The sequence below is a fragment of the Uranotaenia lowii genome, chromosome 1, assembly GCF_029784155.1.
Source record: "Uranotaenia lowii strain MFRU-FL chromosome 1, ASM2978415v1, whole genome shotgun sequence".
Classification (NCBI taxonomy): Eukaryota; Metazoa; Arthropoda; class Insecta; order Diptera; family Culicidae; genus Uranotaenia; species Uranotaenia lowii.
Window position 1 is genome coordinate 140,322,788 of NC_073691.1, and position 15,869 is coordinate 140,338,656.

Below are 15,869 nucleotides of genomic sequence, written 5' to 3' on the forward strand. Positions count from 1 at the left end.
AATTTATAAAAGCTTTTATACTTTACTTTTGGCACGAAAAAAAAAGATTTTGGATGAATGGCGGTGAATCCGTGAACCCATGGTAAATTGTTCTACTTATACATAGACAAACAATGTTTTAATCCATGTAAGAACCGAACTTTGTGCCTGGATGATATGCAATACTAGAGCGAAAGGTTTGTCAATGTATTTCGTTTAATCCGAGGTTTCCCTTATCCGAGGTGGTCCCTCCTTTTGCATCCAATCCGGGCGCAAAGCTCTATAAATATATGAATCTTGTGTCAACCTGATGGCTCGGATAACGGAGCTCCGAAATTCACAGACAAGTAGACGACAAAAAATATGTTAAATTTAATACAGAAAAAGAGGATCTGGGATTCATGCCATTCTGGGAAAAAATCTGGTAAATGGTGCATTCTGGGGTTTTTTTTGTCTGAAAATTGGTTCATTCTTGGGTTTGATTTGGGGTGTTTGTGATTCAATCCGTTGCACTAATTCAAGACTCAAAAAATCACTTAATAATCTTATTGCTATTTTTGGTTTTGAAAACAACCAGAAAAAGTCATGGTAGTATTAAAATTTATAAACTTGAAATTTTCATACAAAGCTTGCATCGCAGTTTAAAATCATGGTCCATTGTCCAATTTAAAAAAAAAAAACATAGATAGAAGTATAAAAACGGATTTTCATCCGTTTATTTTCCCATCAAAATTCAGCTAGTGCGTACTTTAAAAATTGATTTGAAACCTACCCGCATATGTTTTCTGTATAGGAATAAAAATCAGTTGGATTCACAAAAGACCTAAAGAAAATATCCATCAGATAACGCTACTTTTCTTATGTTCTCACCGAAAAAAAAAACTCCAAACCCTGGATCTAAATTGAGATGTTCTTTGGCGATAGTGCATGCCTGTTTGTTGTGCTCCCGTATCCCGTACAATAGTTCCCATTATGCGCAGTTGTAATTGTGCTGAGTGGCCTCTTCTTACGGTAAACGTTTTAGCGACTCTAGCGCAGCGTCTAATTAATCGTCTGCTGCTTATCTCAAGAATAGAACAACCCTAAGGAATGTCGTCCGTCTCGGAAAGAGAAAATGTCCGCAAAAAAAAGAACAACAAATACGAACATTAGGTACTTACATTCTGTTCCGCAACCGCCATTTGGATGCGAAAGGTCGTTCCCAGTGTACACATTTGCTGCGTTCTGTTCTATTAGCTGGGCATTAGGCCTTGTTGATGATTTTACTTGGTGAGACTTGGTAGAAAAGGAAATGGTGTAACAAACATGCTTGATTTAATCAAGCATTAAGTAGTGAAATTTTATCAATTTTTACAATAGCTGAAATTTTGAATTTCGAGGATGAAAAGTGTTTACATATTTTTTAGTAAAAAAAAGTTTCCTTGACATTTCTAAAGGTTACTCTAAATCATTTGTAAATAAATTCGGATCAGTGGTCGATAAGTTAAAGCTGTTAGAAATTTTAAGGACCAACTTTTATTTGAGGCTGGGTTTCAAGGGAAGGGAAAATTATGCTAATTTTTTTAATTGCTTCTATATTTTTTATGACTTAATTAGAGAAATTTTCATCCAAGGATGGTTTGATCTTTCGAAAAAAATATTTTTATATACTTTACAATTTGCTGGCTATGAATGATTCATTCCAAAAATGCGTCATTTTTTCTTCGTTCAAAGTTCAAAGTACGTTCCGTATTAATCAATCTATTTGGAATGCATTTCTAGGGCCTAACCATTTTCCCTCTACCTCGTTCACCTTGCGTCACGTAAGTGCCCCTTAAACTTTAATTCGAATTTTCCTCAAAATTTCAAATTTTGCAATTACTGCAAATATTTATTTCCAAATATACTATTGAAAGTGTTTACTAGTACCGTCTGCATCACTAAATAATCAGCAGAAAATGCCATTTTGTAGCACTTCTGATGTTGCAGCTAATAAAGTGAGTAAGTGAAAAGAAAGGTTAGTGAAGAATTGTATGTTTTAGATGCACAAATAGAGATATTTTATTTTTTTTCTTTCATAGCACATTTTGAGGTTGCAGACTACTAGCTGACCCGTTGGGCTTTGCTACCCCATCCATGGAAAAATTAAGAATCTTTTTTTTCAAATTAAAATTTGAAAATGATTCTTTTTTAAACAAAATTTCAACATTATTAGAGAACGAACTGATCTGAGCTTCTATATTGTCTTGATTCTCAACGTCTTGATTCTAACTTGAAGGTTTGTAGGTTGAAAGAGCCACTCTTTAGAAAAAATTAAGAGGGATATCCAATGCAATAATAAACCTTGAAAATTAGAAAAAAAATACACCCCTACCCCCCCCCCCCCTTTATGCGGGAGAAGTCAAATAGGCAAGTTTGCACATTATCAAAAAGTGTGCCAAACGTTATGAAAACATTAAGACATTGGTTTTGTTAATGATATGTATGTTACATTTATTGAATACTAGCTGATCCCATACGAACTCCGTTTCGCTTTCAACTTGGAATATGTCATAAACAGTTTGTATGAAAGTCAATTGCCAAGCACTTTCCAGATGCACTTCTGAATTCATTGTTAAGTAAAAATTGCAAAAATATTGGACGATCACTTTGTCTGTCGTCTGCTACTAAATTTGAAATCAGGAATTAATTGACCGTGCCAAAAAACCCCAGTGTATATATTTCGACTAGATCGTTGCATAACATCGCAATTATTGCCAAAAAGCTAAACCTCTTATACAATCTTTGATATCTGAAATCGATTGCCCTTCCCTCAAAACTCCCGTGTGCATATTTTCAAAGTAATCCATTGTATGATAACGTCAATATTGCTAAAAATAGTTAAAATTAATTTATATGGACGACCCCTTTCGTCGACCCTGGCAAAACATTTGACATCTGAAATCGATTGCCCGTCCCTTAAAACTACCGTCTGCAAATTGCCATCCCAATCCAATGTATAATAACGACAATATTGCAAAAATACTGAAAGGTTAATATGGACGACCCCCTTTGTCGGCCCATTACACTGAATTTAATACCTGAAAATCATTGCTCGTCTCTCAAAACTCTTGTGTACCAATTTTCATCTGAATCCGATGTATAATAACGACAATATCGCATCAACAGTGAATAGTTAATATGGACGACCCCTTTGGCCGACCCCTGATTTTAGTTTGGATAAGTGAAATCAGTTGTTTGTCCCTAATAACTCCTATGTGCAAATTTTCATCTCAATCCCGATGTCTCAAAACTTCAATATCACTATTATACTGAACATTTAATATGGAAGACCCCTTTTGCCGGCCCCTCACACAAAATTGGATACCTCTAATCGATTGCAAGTCACTTAAAATCATCGTGTACCAATTTTCATCTAAATACGATGAAAAATAACGTCAATATCGCAAAAACAGCTAACAGTTAATATGGACGACCCCTTTGGCCGACCCCTTACACGAAATTGGACACCTGAAATCGATTGCTCATCTTTCAAAACACTCATGTGCAAATTTTCAACACAATCCGACGAAAAGTAACGTCAATACCGCGAAAACAATATTTGTCTTCTATGGACGACCCCCTTCAGAAGGGGTCATCCGAAAATCTAAAAACATTTTTCATCATTCTTGGTCCTAATGAACATCCATGCCAAATTTCAGACCTCTAACTCTTAAGACGGCTGAGTCTATAGAGGATAAACAAACAAACAAACATACAGAAATTACTTTTTATATATATAGATGAGAGTCTTCATTCGATTGAATGGGAAGCATCAGTCAATACAATATATCATTAAATTAAGTTAAAACTTATTGGTCAATTAAATAAATCATCTCATAATGTCAAAATGTTAACGTTTATCAATTTTTAACAAAAGTTCTTCGAGGATTGTTAAAATTTTGAAAATTTTTGTTTATTTTGTATGGGAGCCCCTTCTTTCTGGATTTGCAAGGACTTAAATGAATTATAGAAACCATTTCCTGTCTTGAAAACGGCTACACAAATTGTTCGAATTCTGCTAAATTTTTGATAATTTTGTATGGGAGCCCCCTCTTTTCAGATTCAGAGAGATTTGAATGTATTAAAGAAAGCATTCTCGGTCCTGAAAACGGCTACAAACAAAATTTTAAGTTGTTTCGTTCAATAGATTTCGGAAATTATTCGAATTGCGTCATATTTTTAATGATTTTGTATGGGAGCCCTCTTCTTTAAGTTGTGACGGTTTAAAAGTATTTTAAAACCATATCTGACCCCAAAAACTCTTATATAACAATTTTCAAATTTAAAATTGTTGGGTTCAGTAGTTCTATAAGGAGTCGATCGGGAACAAACAGACAGATAAACATCCATTTTTTTATAGATATAGGAGATAGATGAGTACCCTCATTATTTGAATGGAAAGGGTCTTTCAATACAACAGATCATAAAATTAGGTCAAAACTTTATGTTTATCAATTTTTGAAAAAAACTGTTCAAAAAGTTTTTCAATTTAACCATATTTTTGAAAATTTATGCATAGGCCCCTCCCCCTTTCCAACAAATATATTTGTAAATACAATTATAGGTAAAAATACACCAAAACCTGTACACCACTATAGTTAATCATTTAATTATGTCAAAATACGTTTGTGTGAGAAATGTACGGGAAATTGTATGGATGGTGTTATATTTTATGCAAATTTTGTATGGTAGCACCCCTCCCCTCCCCCCCCTTAAGTCAGAGGGGCTCGTAACTATTGTAGAAACCACCTCCAGCCTCAAGAACCCTCAGTCGCCAACTTTGACAATGATCGGGTCAGTAGTTTCCGAGTCTATAGGGAACAGACGGACAGACAAACATTCTTTTTTATATACATAGATGTGCTTCGCTTCACCTTCTAAAGGTCAATAAATTGTGTGCAAATAATATCATTATAAATAAATTTTCGATATCTTCACAATGAGAGCTTTGACATCAAACTATTACTGAAATACAAAGAAGACTAGATTGAAATAGTCATTGAATAATGGATTAAATTTGATATTAGGAACTCGTTTTTGCATTCCTTTCTCCCCTGCAATGTGCAGAGGGTCCACGAATTCCACTAACATAACAACATTTTTCGTAACCAAATAGCATTACATTGCAAATCTATGGCTCCATTTGCTTGATAAGTTTTCGAGCTATGCGTACTTTCTTTCTTCTCTTTTCTCCGTTGGAAGAAGGAGAAGTCTGGAGTCCTAAAAAAAACCTCTCTCCTGCAAAATTGAGTCTAATTTATTTGATAAGCTCTTGAATTTATGGAAACAAACGTACGTCACCTATCTTCTCTTTCCTATCCCATGAGGAAACCCAAATCATCTTTGAAATATTTCTGGTATTTAAATACTCTTTCCAATTTGTTGCTATCTGCTAAATAAGCACTCGAGTTATTCAAAAAAAATGTATGGAAGCTCCCCTTCCGCTTTTCATCGAATCAGTGAAAAGAGGAAGAATCCTTAAACAATCATACAATTTTTACTCAAATACCCTCTGCTATTTTATTTGAATAATAAGTTCTCGAGTGATCCAAAACCTGTTTGAAAACCTCTCTCCTCGGTCCCTTGTTCCCGTTGGAGAGAGGTAGGGGTCTCGAAACATAAAAAAAAACATTTCTCGTACTCGAATATATCGTAGAAACTAGACTCATACCCTCATACCTTCCTATGTGAAATTTGGATTCATTTTCATGATTATTTATCGAATAATGCATTAAATTGTATGAAAGACCTCCTTCTTGAAGAAGGTGGAGTCCCAAATAATCATAGAAACATTTCTCGTACCCGTAATAAACGCCCATGTCAAATTTGACTCTATTTGCTTAATTTTGCAAAAATATATATGGGAGGCCCCCCTCCCCCTCTTTTCTATCTCCACACTGGAAAGAAGGAGGAGTCTCAAACCATCTTTAAAATATTTCTCCTATCCATATACCTTCGCCTGCTTAATTTGGTTCCGTTTGCATGATATGTTCTCGAGTTGTGTGAAAAATTGTATGAGAGCCCCCTCCTCAATTTCGATTACTCCAATAGAAGGAGGGAGGGGTACCAAACCATTTTAGGAACATTTCTCGTAACCAAATACACTCCCATTTCAATTTTGGTTCCATTTGCATGATTGGTTTTCGAGTTATTCAAACAAGTTTTTTAAGTTTGGGAGACCCCCTCCCCCCTTTCTGTTAGGAGGAAGGGTCTCAAACCATAATAGGAACCTGACCCGGACTCGAATACCCCCAATCCAAGTTTTACATAAATTGGTTCAGTAGTTTTCGAGTCTATAGGGAACTGGCAGACAGACAGAAATTCATTTTTAGATTAGATTTACGATATTTCAAGTTAAAATGTACTGTTGTTTTTATTTAAAAACAACCTCAAATATCTGATGAAATGGAAATTTAAAACGCTGCAAATACTTTATGTTGTTTTAAATTGCAATAATGGTCCGAATTTGAAATTTTGAAAAAAAAAATTAAAATGTTTAGCAAAAACTCGTCGAATAATTCATAAATCCAGTTTCTCAAAATTCTTTGTATTTATTGAAAAATACAGTTGTACAAACTAAAATAACGCACTTTATGTAAATCAACATGACCAAATTTGTGATATTCGGCTCAGTGGTTGACAAGTTATAATTTTCAAAGTTTTGTGACCCACTTTTTTCAGCTTAGGCCTTCGAGCGTTAACCTGTTTATGGCCATAGATCGTAATATCGACCCAAAAAATTTAATTTTGATAATCGCGAGTTACCGCCTTCTAATCATACGATTTTACTCCACTTTGTTGCAAATTAAAGGTAAAAAAAACAATTACCAACCCCTCACCACCCCTCCACCCCCCTTACTTCTTCTTCAGCTGGAATGCTTTGAACGTTATGTTCGAAAAGGAGTCAACATGAGATTTAAATGAGTGTTCGATTAAAATACAGAATTTTCTTTTTGAAGAACTTTTGAGTTCGTTCGAAAATTGATGAAACTTTAGGTGATACTACTTAGAAATATAATGTTTACATGTGCACAATTTTGTGCCGATCTGTCAAGTGGGTCTGCGGGAGATAGTGTCTATGTAAAGTCCAATGACTAAAATTTGATAATCTCAGTGTCAAAAACAATTTTTCGTTAAACTCTTTTTTAGGTTTCGAAAACACGTGATTTCAAACATGTTTACAATGTTTATTTACAAATTGTAAGGCTAGTAGTAGTTCTGGCTATTAAAATAAAAAGGAAAATCTTGGAAAATACTATTGTAAAAAAAATAACAGTTTTCCGAAGATAACAGTGGAAACTGAAAAACATCAATAAATTGATAAGTATTTTACTCTAAAAATCAATGAAAAAAACTTTCAACAAGTGCTAATCAAAACGGTTCCAAACTGCAGTTTTTGTTTGAATTCTAGCAGTGCCGTTTGTTGAACCAGACAAAAGCAGAAAGTGAGCCCCCTCCCGGCCGGCGAGAAGAATGAAGTCCGAGAAAGCATACTGCAAAAAAACGGCTTAAAAAAGTCAGCGCAACATGTATAGCACTTGTGCAAGCATAATTCGCTAATGAATGGCGTTGTAGAGTCAGGGCGTAAAACATATATAGCAAGCCCATTGCAAGCAAAACCCCGCAGATGATGATATGGTTCGCAGCTTTTACAAAATCCGATTCCCTGAATAGACCCTCTCTAAGCATATTGACTGCAAATGGGTTCACTCTGCTGGAATCCCGCCATGGAAACATACCGAAGGCAGCAGATAAAAAAAAAACCGAAGACGCAGTGTGGAGAGAAAACAAAAGAGCTGATAAATGAGCAAATTAAGCAGCACCAGCATAAATCGGAGCAACAATTTTAATAACAACAATCAAAGTTGCGCTTTTGCAGCCCCGACTACGAAACACCGACAAAGGATCAATCGAAGGCAGGCAGCATCAATGAGCAACCACCCTCCTGCGAAATTGATTGAGAGTCCGCAGGGTAACATGTTCGATTCACAAGATGTATCGTATTACACATTTAATTGCATTCTTTATTTTGAATTCGTTTTCATAAACCCAGAATTGAGTTTTGAAAGTTTTTCTTTTTTAAACATTTCTACTGTTTTTAACATTTTTTAAAAACTGTACTTTATAATACTCTCAAAATGACGTATTCTTTTCAAACATCAGAAAATTTCAGACATCGATAACAGACCAAGGAAGTACCACTTTACCCTACTGCTAGAACGCAAAAGAACCTGTCGGCATTATGGCTTTTGATAGCGAATCGATCGATGATCGCTTTTTTTCGCGCCACGCTGCACTTGCTCTAGGTTTAGTGAACAGAATTATTCAGAGAGAACTTGCAACCTTCTGGGCGGGTGAGGAAGGGAAGTAAGCTCGAAAAGTATTATGTTGCATTTTTATCGCAGCCACAATGTAGCGGAGGCGCTATCAGCGCTGATGGATGGATGAACGGATGGCGGGAGTTGCATTTTTTTTTTCATAGTCCTATATATTTATATTTTTAGTTCGAATTTCTGCTGCCAGCATCGCGCACATCAAAAATCTGCTACTGCAGCATTCCAGAAAAATCACGCTTCGGTAGTCAGTCAGCAGTTCATAATTGCCAACATCTGGTAACGATATGATTCTGGCTGCAGAGATGGTTACTTCTGGATTTTCCTTAAGTTTCCTTTTTTGTAAATAATCAAAGCATAATTACGGCAGGCGAATTAACTGGAACACAAAGCGTGGCTTCGATTGAGAAGTTGTTTAGTATCTCGTGCATTTGAGATTGTTTCATAACACTGTGGTACATTTTTGAGATCATTCGATAGAAAAATATTCTAGTATCAAAATTTTTGCCGAAGAGTCCACCGATAGCGAGATAAAAGTACAAACTTTTTTTGTTTTTCAAGTTAAGGCTTTGATGTCTTCGACAAAGTTGCTGATCTGATCAAAAAGCATAAATTTGTTCAATATGTCAAAGTCCTATCACATCACCCTCAGGAGTTACAGTCAAAGTAAAACAAAATCTCTTGAAAAACAGTTTTTTTTAACCTGACACGTTGTAGATTTGATAAAATGATTCGCTGTCTTTGAAACAAAGTTATAACAAGTCACGATCTACAATTCTCTCATACATTATGATGGGTTTAGAAGTGGCTTTAGAAGTGGCCCTATAGAAAGCATTAAGTGTATTTTTATTGGCAATTTTGGAAGGCTCGTTCAGTCGTTCATCGAAAAGTGCACATTTTCGCAACACCCCCTTTTTGCGATTAATTTTGATGATAAGCGGAACCTTTTCCATTTGACATTAGCGGGGAAATCGGTGGAACAAGAAGATATTTGAATGTTTGAAAATGCTTTTATTTTCTTATTAAATAAAACATTTTTAGTAAAAAAAAAACGTAACATAAACTATACAATTTAAAAACTAGCTTACTTCTATAAGTAACGAAACTTCTTAGTTTATCTGTTTAGGTTTGATAAGAAATTCTATACATTAATCAAAGTATTTGTTTAAAAAGTCATGAACTAGTTAAAAAAGGGTCTGAAGTAAGCATTAATATTTGAAATCTTGTGCATAAGTGCAGAAGTGCATCAAAATTAAGCGTTTAGAGTAAAGTGAAATTTTGGGTAAGATATGGGTAGCCAAACCATGGCCAACTTTGTGTGGCCCGCGAAGCTTTTTTTTATAAAACCTATGCTCTAAGAATTGAACTTTCTCTTGGACTACATATACCATTTGGACAAATATATCTGAATCTACATTAACTAAATTCAAAACAAAAATCTGAAAATCTCTTTAAATTGATATAAGGCAAAGGGGTAAAATTGTATGAAAACTTATTTTGAAAATACACGCTTTTCAGTTGTTGTGTTTAGCCATTTCCATACATTATTTGAACATTTTCTATTTTCTCTCGAACATAAAAGTATGCGAATATATGTACCTTAAAAAATCATAAAAATCATAAAAATCACCAAATATAATTTAAAACATGGAGAATCGTTTGGCATTATTATCTCAAAATCGATGATTTTCAAACTTATACCCCTTCGGCTCTTAGGGCCTCATATAATTTTTCAAAAAAATAGTTAACGTCACTGAATACAAACACAAGTACAATTTTTAAATTATCAAAACTGAACAATATTTGACACATTATCTGTAAATTCCGACACACATTTTTCAATGTATTCCGATTGGGTTTAGGTGACTGCATATCATTAGCATGAAGAGCATTCAAGCTGACTCTAATTTTAATATTGAGGAGTTTGGATAGCTAAGAAAGATAGTAAGATCGTTTTGCAATCGTATTTAAATCGTTGGAAAAATCACCAAATCATATCATTATTATGATTAAAATTGTACTTTAAAACTACTTCAACCATTCCTAACTTGAAATCTATTTCAACAACTTCGTTCATCCATCAAGTTCGTAAAAACTTTAGCAAATTATGTAAAAAGTAGAAAATTTGGTCTAAAAATTTTTCAATTTGCTTTTTTTGCTAAGCAAAAAGAGGTCTATTTATGAAAATTCAACCAAATCCAAATATATTTTAACTCAGGGATGAGCAAAACGCGGCCCGCGGCAACATGTGGCCCGCGAGACTATTTTGTACGGCCCGCGAAGCTTTTTTCAAATTTTTATGTTGTAACTTTATTCTACAATGCAATGGATTGTTAGGAAAATTTATATGACTGGATCAAATATGCACTTACCTGCATTTGCAATCATTCGGATTGTTGACTTTTTTTCTGGCATTTCAAGCATTTATTATGTTACATAAATGCAGTATTGTTTATTGGCATATCGTAATATTGAAGTTATTTTATTCAGTATAAATTTTCTTAAATATTTAACTCCTACCATTTTGAAAACCAAAATCCACTAAAGTGAGTCGCAAGAGCGGCCAAAAATCGGAAGCTTCCCATAATCAAAGGAATTTCGAAGTCCGTTAGTGAAATCAATATTTTTGTTTCAAGCAAAAATAAAGTTGTATGATAAAAAATATGTGCAGCAGATAATTTTTTCTTCAATTATTCTATCCATCTTTGACGGTTATCTGTGATGCTATTTTTTCAGAAATTTGATAGAAAATTTAAAAAAAAACATCCATAAATTGAGTTATTTCACTTATAATTTGCATTCCACATTACCAAAGCCATCTAATCCTATCTTAATGATATCTTAATAAGATTAAAAATTTGATAAAAATTCTGAAATGAAGAAGAAAACCATACCATTTTTTATTTCCATTTTATCTTTTATAATAAAGAAGTTTTGAGACAACGAAAAAAAGTGGCTAATGATTCCCCACTCTCCCATACTGTTAAAAAATTGAGAGAACTTAAAACGACAAAGATTTAGTGATGTAGCTTTTCAATATCGGGAATCAAAAAAGTCGTTTTTAATTTATGTTTTAAAACACGTGAATTCGTTTTACCTTTCCTTTTCAGATTTGTTTTTCCCAAAATGTTGTAGTTTAAAAAAAATGACGTAAAGCTCTACTAAAGTGTTATTTTAAGTGCGGCTCGCCAACAAAATTTCAAATTTAAATTGGTTCAAACGGTTGCTCACCCCTGTTTAAATTAGTGATTTACAGTTGGGTAGTAGAATTCAACTAGAACCGGTTTGGCACTGACAAATCTCTCAGAAGAACGCGTTTTTGTTGCAAAATTTTAAATTTAAAAGCCCCAATGATTATAAATCAATCTAATTCGTACTCACTGAATGTTTAGATGACTCTCCAAATACACTTGTCAAAACGAGACACTGGAAAAATTTAAAAGAGTTGGATTGAGTTGAGGTTGAGGTCCGTACTATGAAGAATCAATATTACTTATGATCAAGGTAGCATTAAGGAGGGAGGGAAATAGGGGCAATTGCCCGAGCCCTCCGGCCCCGAGGTGAAAAAATGTTTTAACATAACTTAAATCATACTATTTTAATTTCTACAAATCTATCAAAACTTTAAAATCGGAATGAAAACTTAAAATATAACAACTAAAAGGGCCCCGTGAAAAATATTGATTATAGTTTTTCTATTACATAAGTTGAGGGGGTCCCCCTAGTGTATCAAAATTTTGGTATTGAATTTCAAAATTATCAACCCAAAATCTGTACATTAAAATGTAAGCCAAATTTAAAAAAAATCGAAAAAATAAACCACCTCAAATTTTTATTTTCTTTTATCGAAACATGTCAATCAGGATATTCTGTATAGAACAGGGAAAATAATGAAAATCATCTCATAATTTTCATAACATACAAACGTACTGCACAATAATAATATTTATTATTACGTTATCCATTATTTGGAAGGTTACTGCACTAAAATAGCAGCTAATTTCGTCAAAACTGGCTCACAGTGCTAGAGAAGCTTTATGATAAACATTCCAGAATTTTACCCGGGCAGTATCCGAATGTTATGATAACTTTTCTCTTTTCAATCATTATTATTGAAACTTCTGTTGGTTTATAAATTCTTAATAATTTTCCCTCCCTATTTTAGAAAATAGGATCTTTTAAAAACTATAGTTGCTTTAATTGAACCAATCTACAGTACATTTCTTAATTGAATTTCCATCTCAATTTCTGTTTTAGACTTGAAATTCGTACAGAAATATTTTCAACAGATTTATCCAAAATTTTATCATCTACTGAAGAAAATATCCTGAATTCAGCATATCACTTTCCAACAGATAATACTCGAATTATCATAAAAACGATCTCATAGTTGAGTTGCTAATATCATTGAGTGATTCTCTTAACTTGAATATTTCTATGTTTTTAATCTTACCTTTATCCAGATTCAATTCATTGAGATTTTTCAGTCTTGTGTTGTTTCTTCAGATACTGAAGTTCAGTTTCAAGGTTTTTCCAAATTTTGAGAACTCGGGATCTTTGTTTAAGCTTTTAAACTCATTTGAATTCTTTTTCTGACTTTTTTTTAATGATAACTGATTCTGTGTTTTAAACATTTAATCTCTATTCTGGATATTTTTATCAATCAATCATTTTTGCATTTATACCTCTTTGGCTTCTAGGGCATCGAATGAAGCTTTTGTCACATTTAGAATAACAAGTTGGTAAAAAAAAATATCTGATGAGAATCATATGCATCTCATAAAAACTTTTTTTTTGTGTTTCAAAGATATAAAATTTAAATTCACATTTGGTGCATTTAGCTCTGATTGTAAGTGTGTTTTTTTTTTAATCTTATTTGTTCAGGATCGCCCCTGATGGCTGGATCGATAGCATCAGAATTTCTTTACCGAATAAAAAAAACGCACTCATTCTCAAAACATTACAACAACTTTAGTGGACTGTATTTTACTCCGATAGACTTAAACTACTAACAATTATAGACCGACAAACAAGCAAAACTCTGGCCGCTCTGGGCTTCCGACTCTGGCCATTCAGGCCCATGACTCTGGCCACAAGGGCCTCTAACTTGTTACCGTGATCTGTCTTCGCTGGTGGTTGGTCGAGAAAAGAGACCGATTCAAGGATCGACGGTGGCTCGATCCTTCGGAAAAACCTCTTCGTGTCCGAGGAAAACCGATGATTTTGGCGCGCATTACCGCCGTTAATGCGCGCAGCATCGCCATGTTGCTACTGGGTCATTTCGCTTCTTAGGGTGGTTCATGTTGACCCGTTCGTTCCAGAACATGCCGCCCGCCTTGAAAGGCGACGGAACGTAGGCATTTCAAAATTCCCGTTGTTGTATTTCTCGCTGTTGGCACATCGACGACCTGCGCTCGTTGCTTGCCGCCCGCCGTTGACCCACGTCGCTCTCGACCTCGCCTATGCCGTTGCCTTTTGCCCTTTTTGATTGCAACCTCTCTGGTTGTCCGCCTTCGTCCGATAGTAGTCCTGGTAGGTGCCTGATAGCTTGGGAAAGGAAGTATCACTCTTCTAATTTTGCCTGATATTTCAGTATACTTAACTTTCTGAGCGTGCGCTGGCCTTTGCCACGACCAGCGTTGTGATTCCAACTCATGCTCTGACTTGATTCTGCCTGCCATGCCTTTCTGACTGTTCAACCTCTGAGCTGTCCAAGCTCTCTGACTTTCAAAAAACTGACATGAGCCGAACAACCAAGTTCCCAAGCTCTTCTGACACATACTCAGACTTTATAACCAACATACAACTAACATGAAAGCTGACTCAACATACATTTCTTTCCGACTCATTTCTGACAGGTTTTCTGAATGAATTGCTGACCCTTTCTCAAAATGTTTATCCAACAACCAATTCTGAATGATTTTCCAACAATATTCTCAGACTGTTTTTCTGTCCAATTTTTCTTAATGTTTTTCTGAACGTGTTTCTGAATGGATTTCTGACAATTTTCACAGACCATTTTTCTTTATGGGTAGCTGAATGGCTTTCTGACTGAATAACTGAATGGATTTCCGACAAAATACCAAATGTTCTCTGACAAAGTCAGACTCAAAAAAAACAGACACATGTCCAAGTGACTTCTGTCCAAAAGTCAAACCGTATCATCACTGACTCATACTCCGCTAGCTTCATTCCTATTGATTGATTGTATGTGTGAGTGTTTGTGTGTATGTGTGATGCAGAGTTGCGTTAGAGAGTCCTGGTACTTAATCCAGGATGATGCTTGATGAAAAACCGCCAAATGCTAGTCCTGATCCCGTCGATCAGACTATCCGTAAACCGAAATCCAACGCAACTCTGAAATGTACCGAATGATATAACCGACTGATACCGAATTATTGAATCCCTTTGATTCCCGATAACTCCTGATGGCGGAGTGACTGCACAAAAAAACTTTCGAAAGTTTTTTGTGTGTTCGGAGGCGCGCTGGAAAGCCCTGGTATTGCCATGCCCGATTGTAGCAGAAAAGACACAGCAGAAAAAAAAAACCGTCACATAAATGTCCTGATCCCGCGATCAGGTTAACCGAAAAACGAATTCCAACGCCTACTCCGAACATAAATGCGGATAATACCGAACCAAATTGCTGACCGAATGATGCCGGCCTGAATGACAACCGAATGGAACCCCGCTTGGTTCCCTTTGTTTTGTAAAGTGTATTGTTAAGTGTTCTGAAGTAAATCTGAATGATTTGCTGACCAATTTCCTGAAAACTGGTGGACTGACTGTGTCCTCGAATGATTTTTCTGACTGATTTGAATCCAACTGATTCCCGAAATAATTGCTTAAATGTTTTTTCTAAAGTGAAATGTTTTTTCTAAAGTGAATGATTGTCTGAATGAAACCGATTTGAATCTTATTTATTCCCGAATAAAAAAAACTGAATGAGTTACTGACATATTCGAGGCGAACCTGATTCGCTGTGCTCAGGCCCCTCTATACTGAATGGTGCTCTGACATAGTCTGAATGGTTTACTGACCGTTTCCCAGAGAAAAAAACAAGCTGACCAATTATCGACTGACTTTGTTTCAATATTGTCCCAAGATAAAATCCGACTTCAGTGAATCGAACTTGAGTGTGAAAAAAACTGAACATTTGATTTTGGTTCTCGATTGATTTATAAAAATAAGTGAATGATTTCTGATTAAATGTTGCCATGAATGAGTTCCACTTGAATGATTTCCAGTGATTCCGACTGCCGATTGTGAATGATAAAAGATTACAAGTGAATGTGATTATGATTGATCGATGAATTCCGATTGATTATGAAAACCTTCAAAATGAAACTAATATTTTGTCTCAAGTGAATAATTCGAATCTTTTAATTGCCGAACATTGACAAAGTATCTCTCTCTTGTGTTTGTCTCCAACCCCAACTCAATACATTTCATCCTTTTATTCACTGACGCAGAAAAAAACTTGAAAAAACTCAACTTGACTCATTACAACCCAACCAAGTGTAATCGATTGTGTCC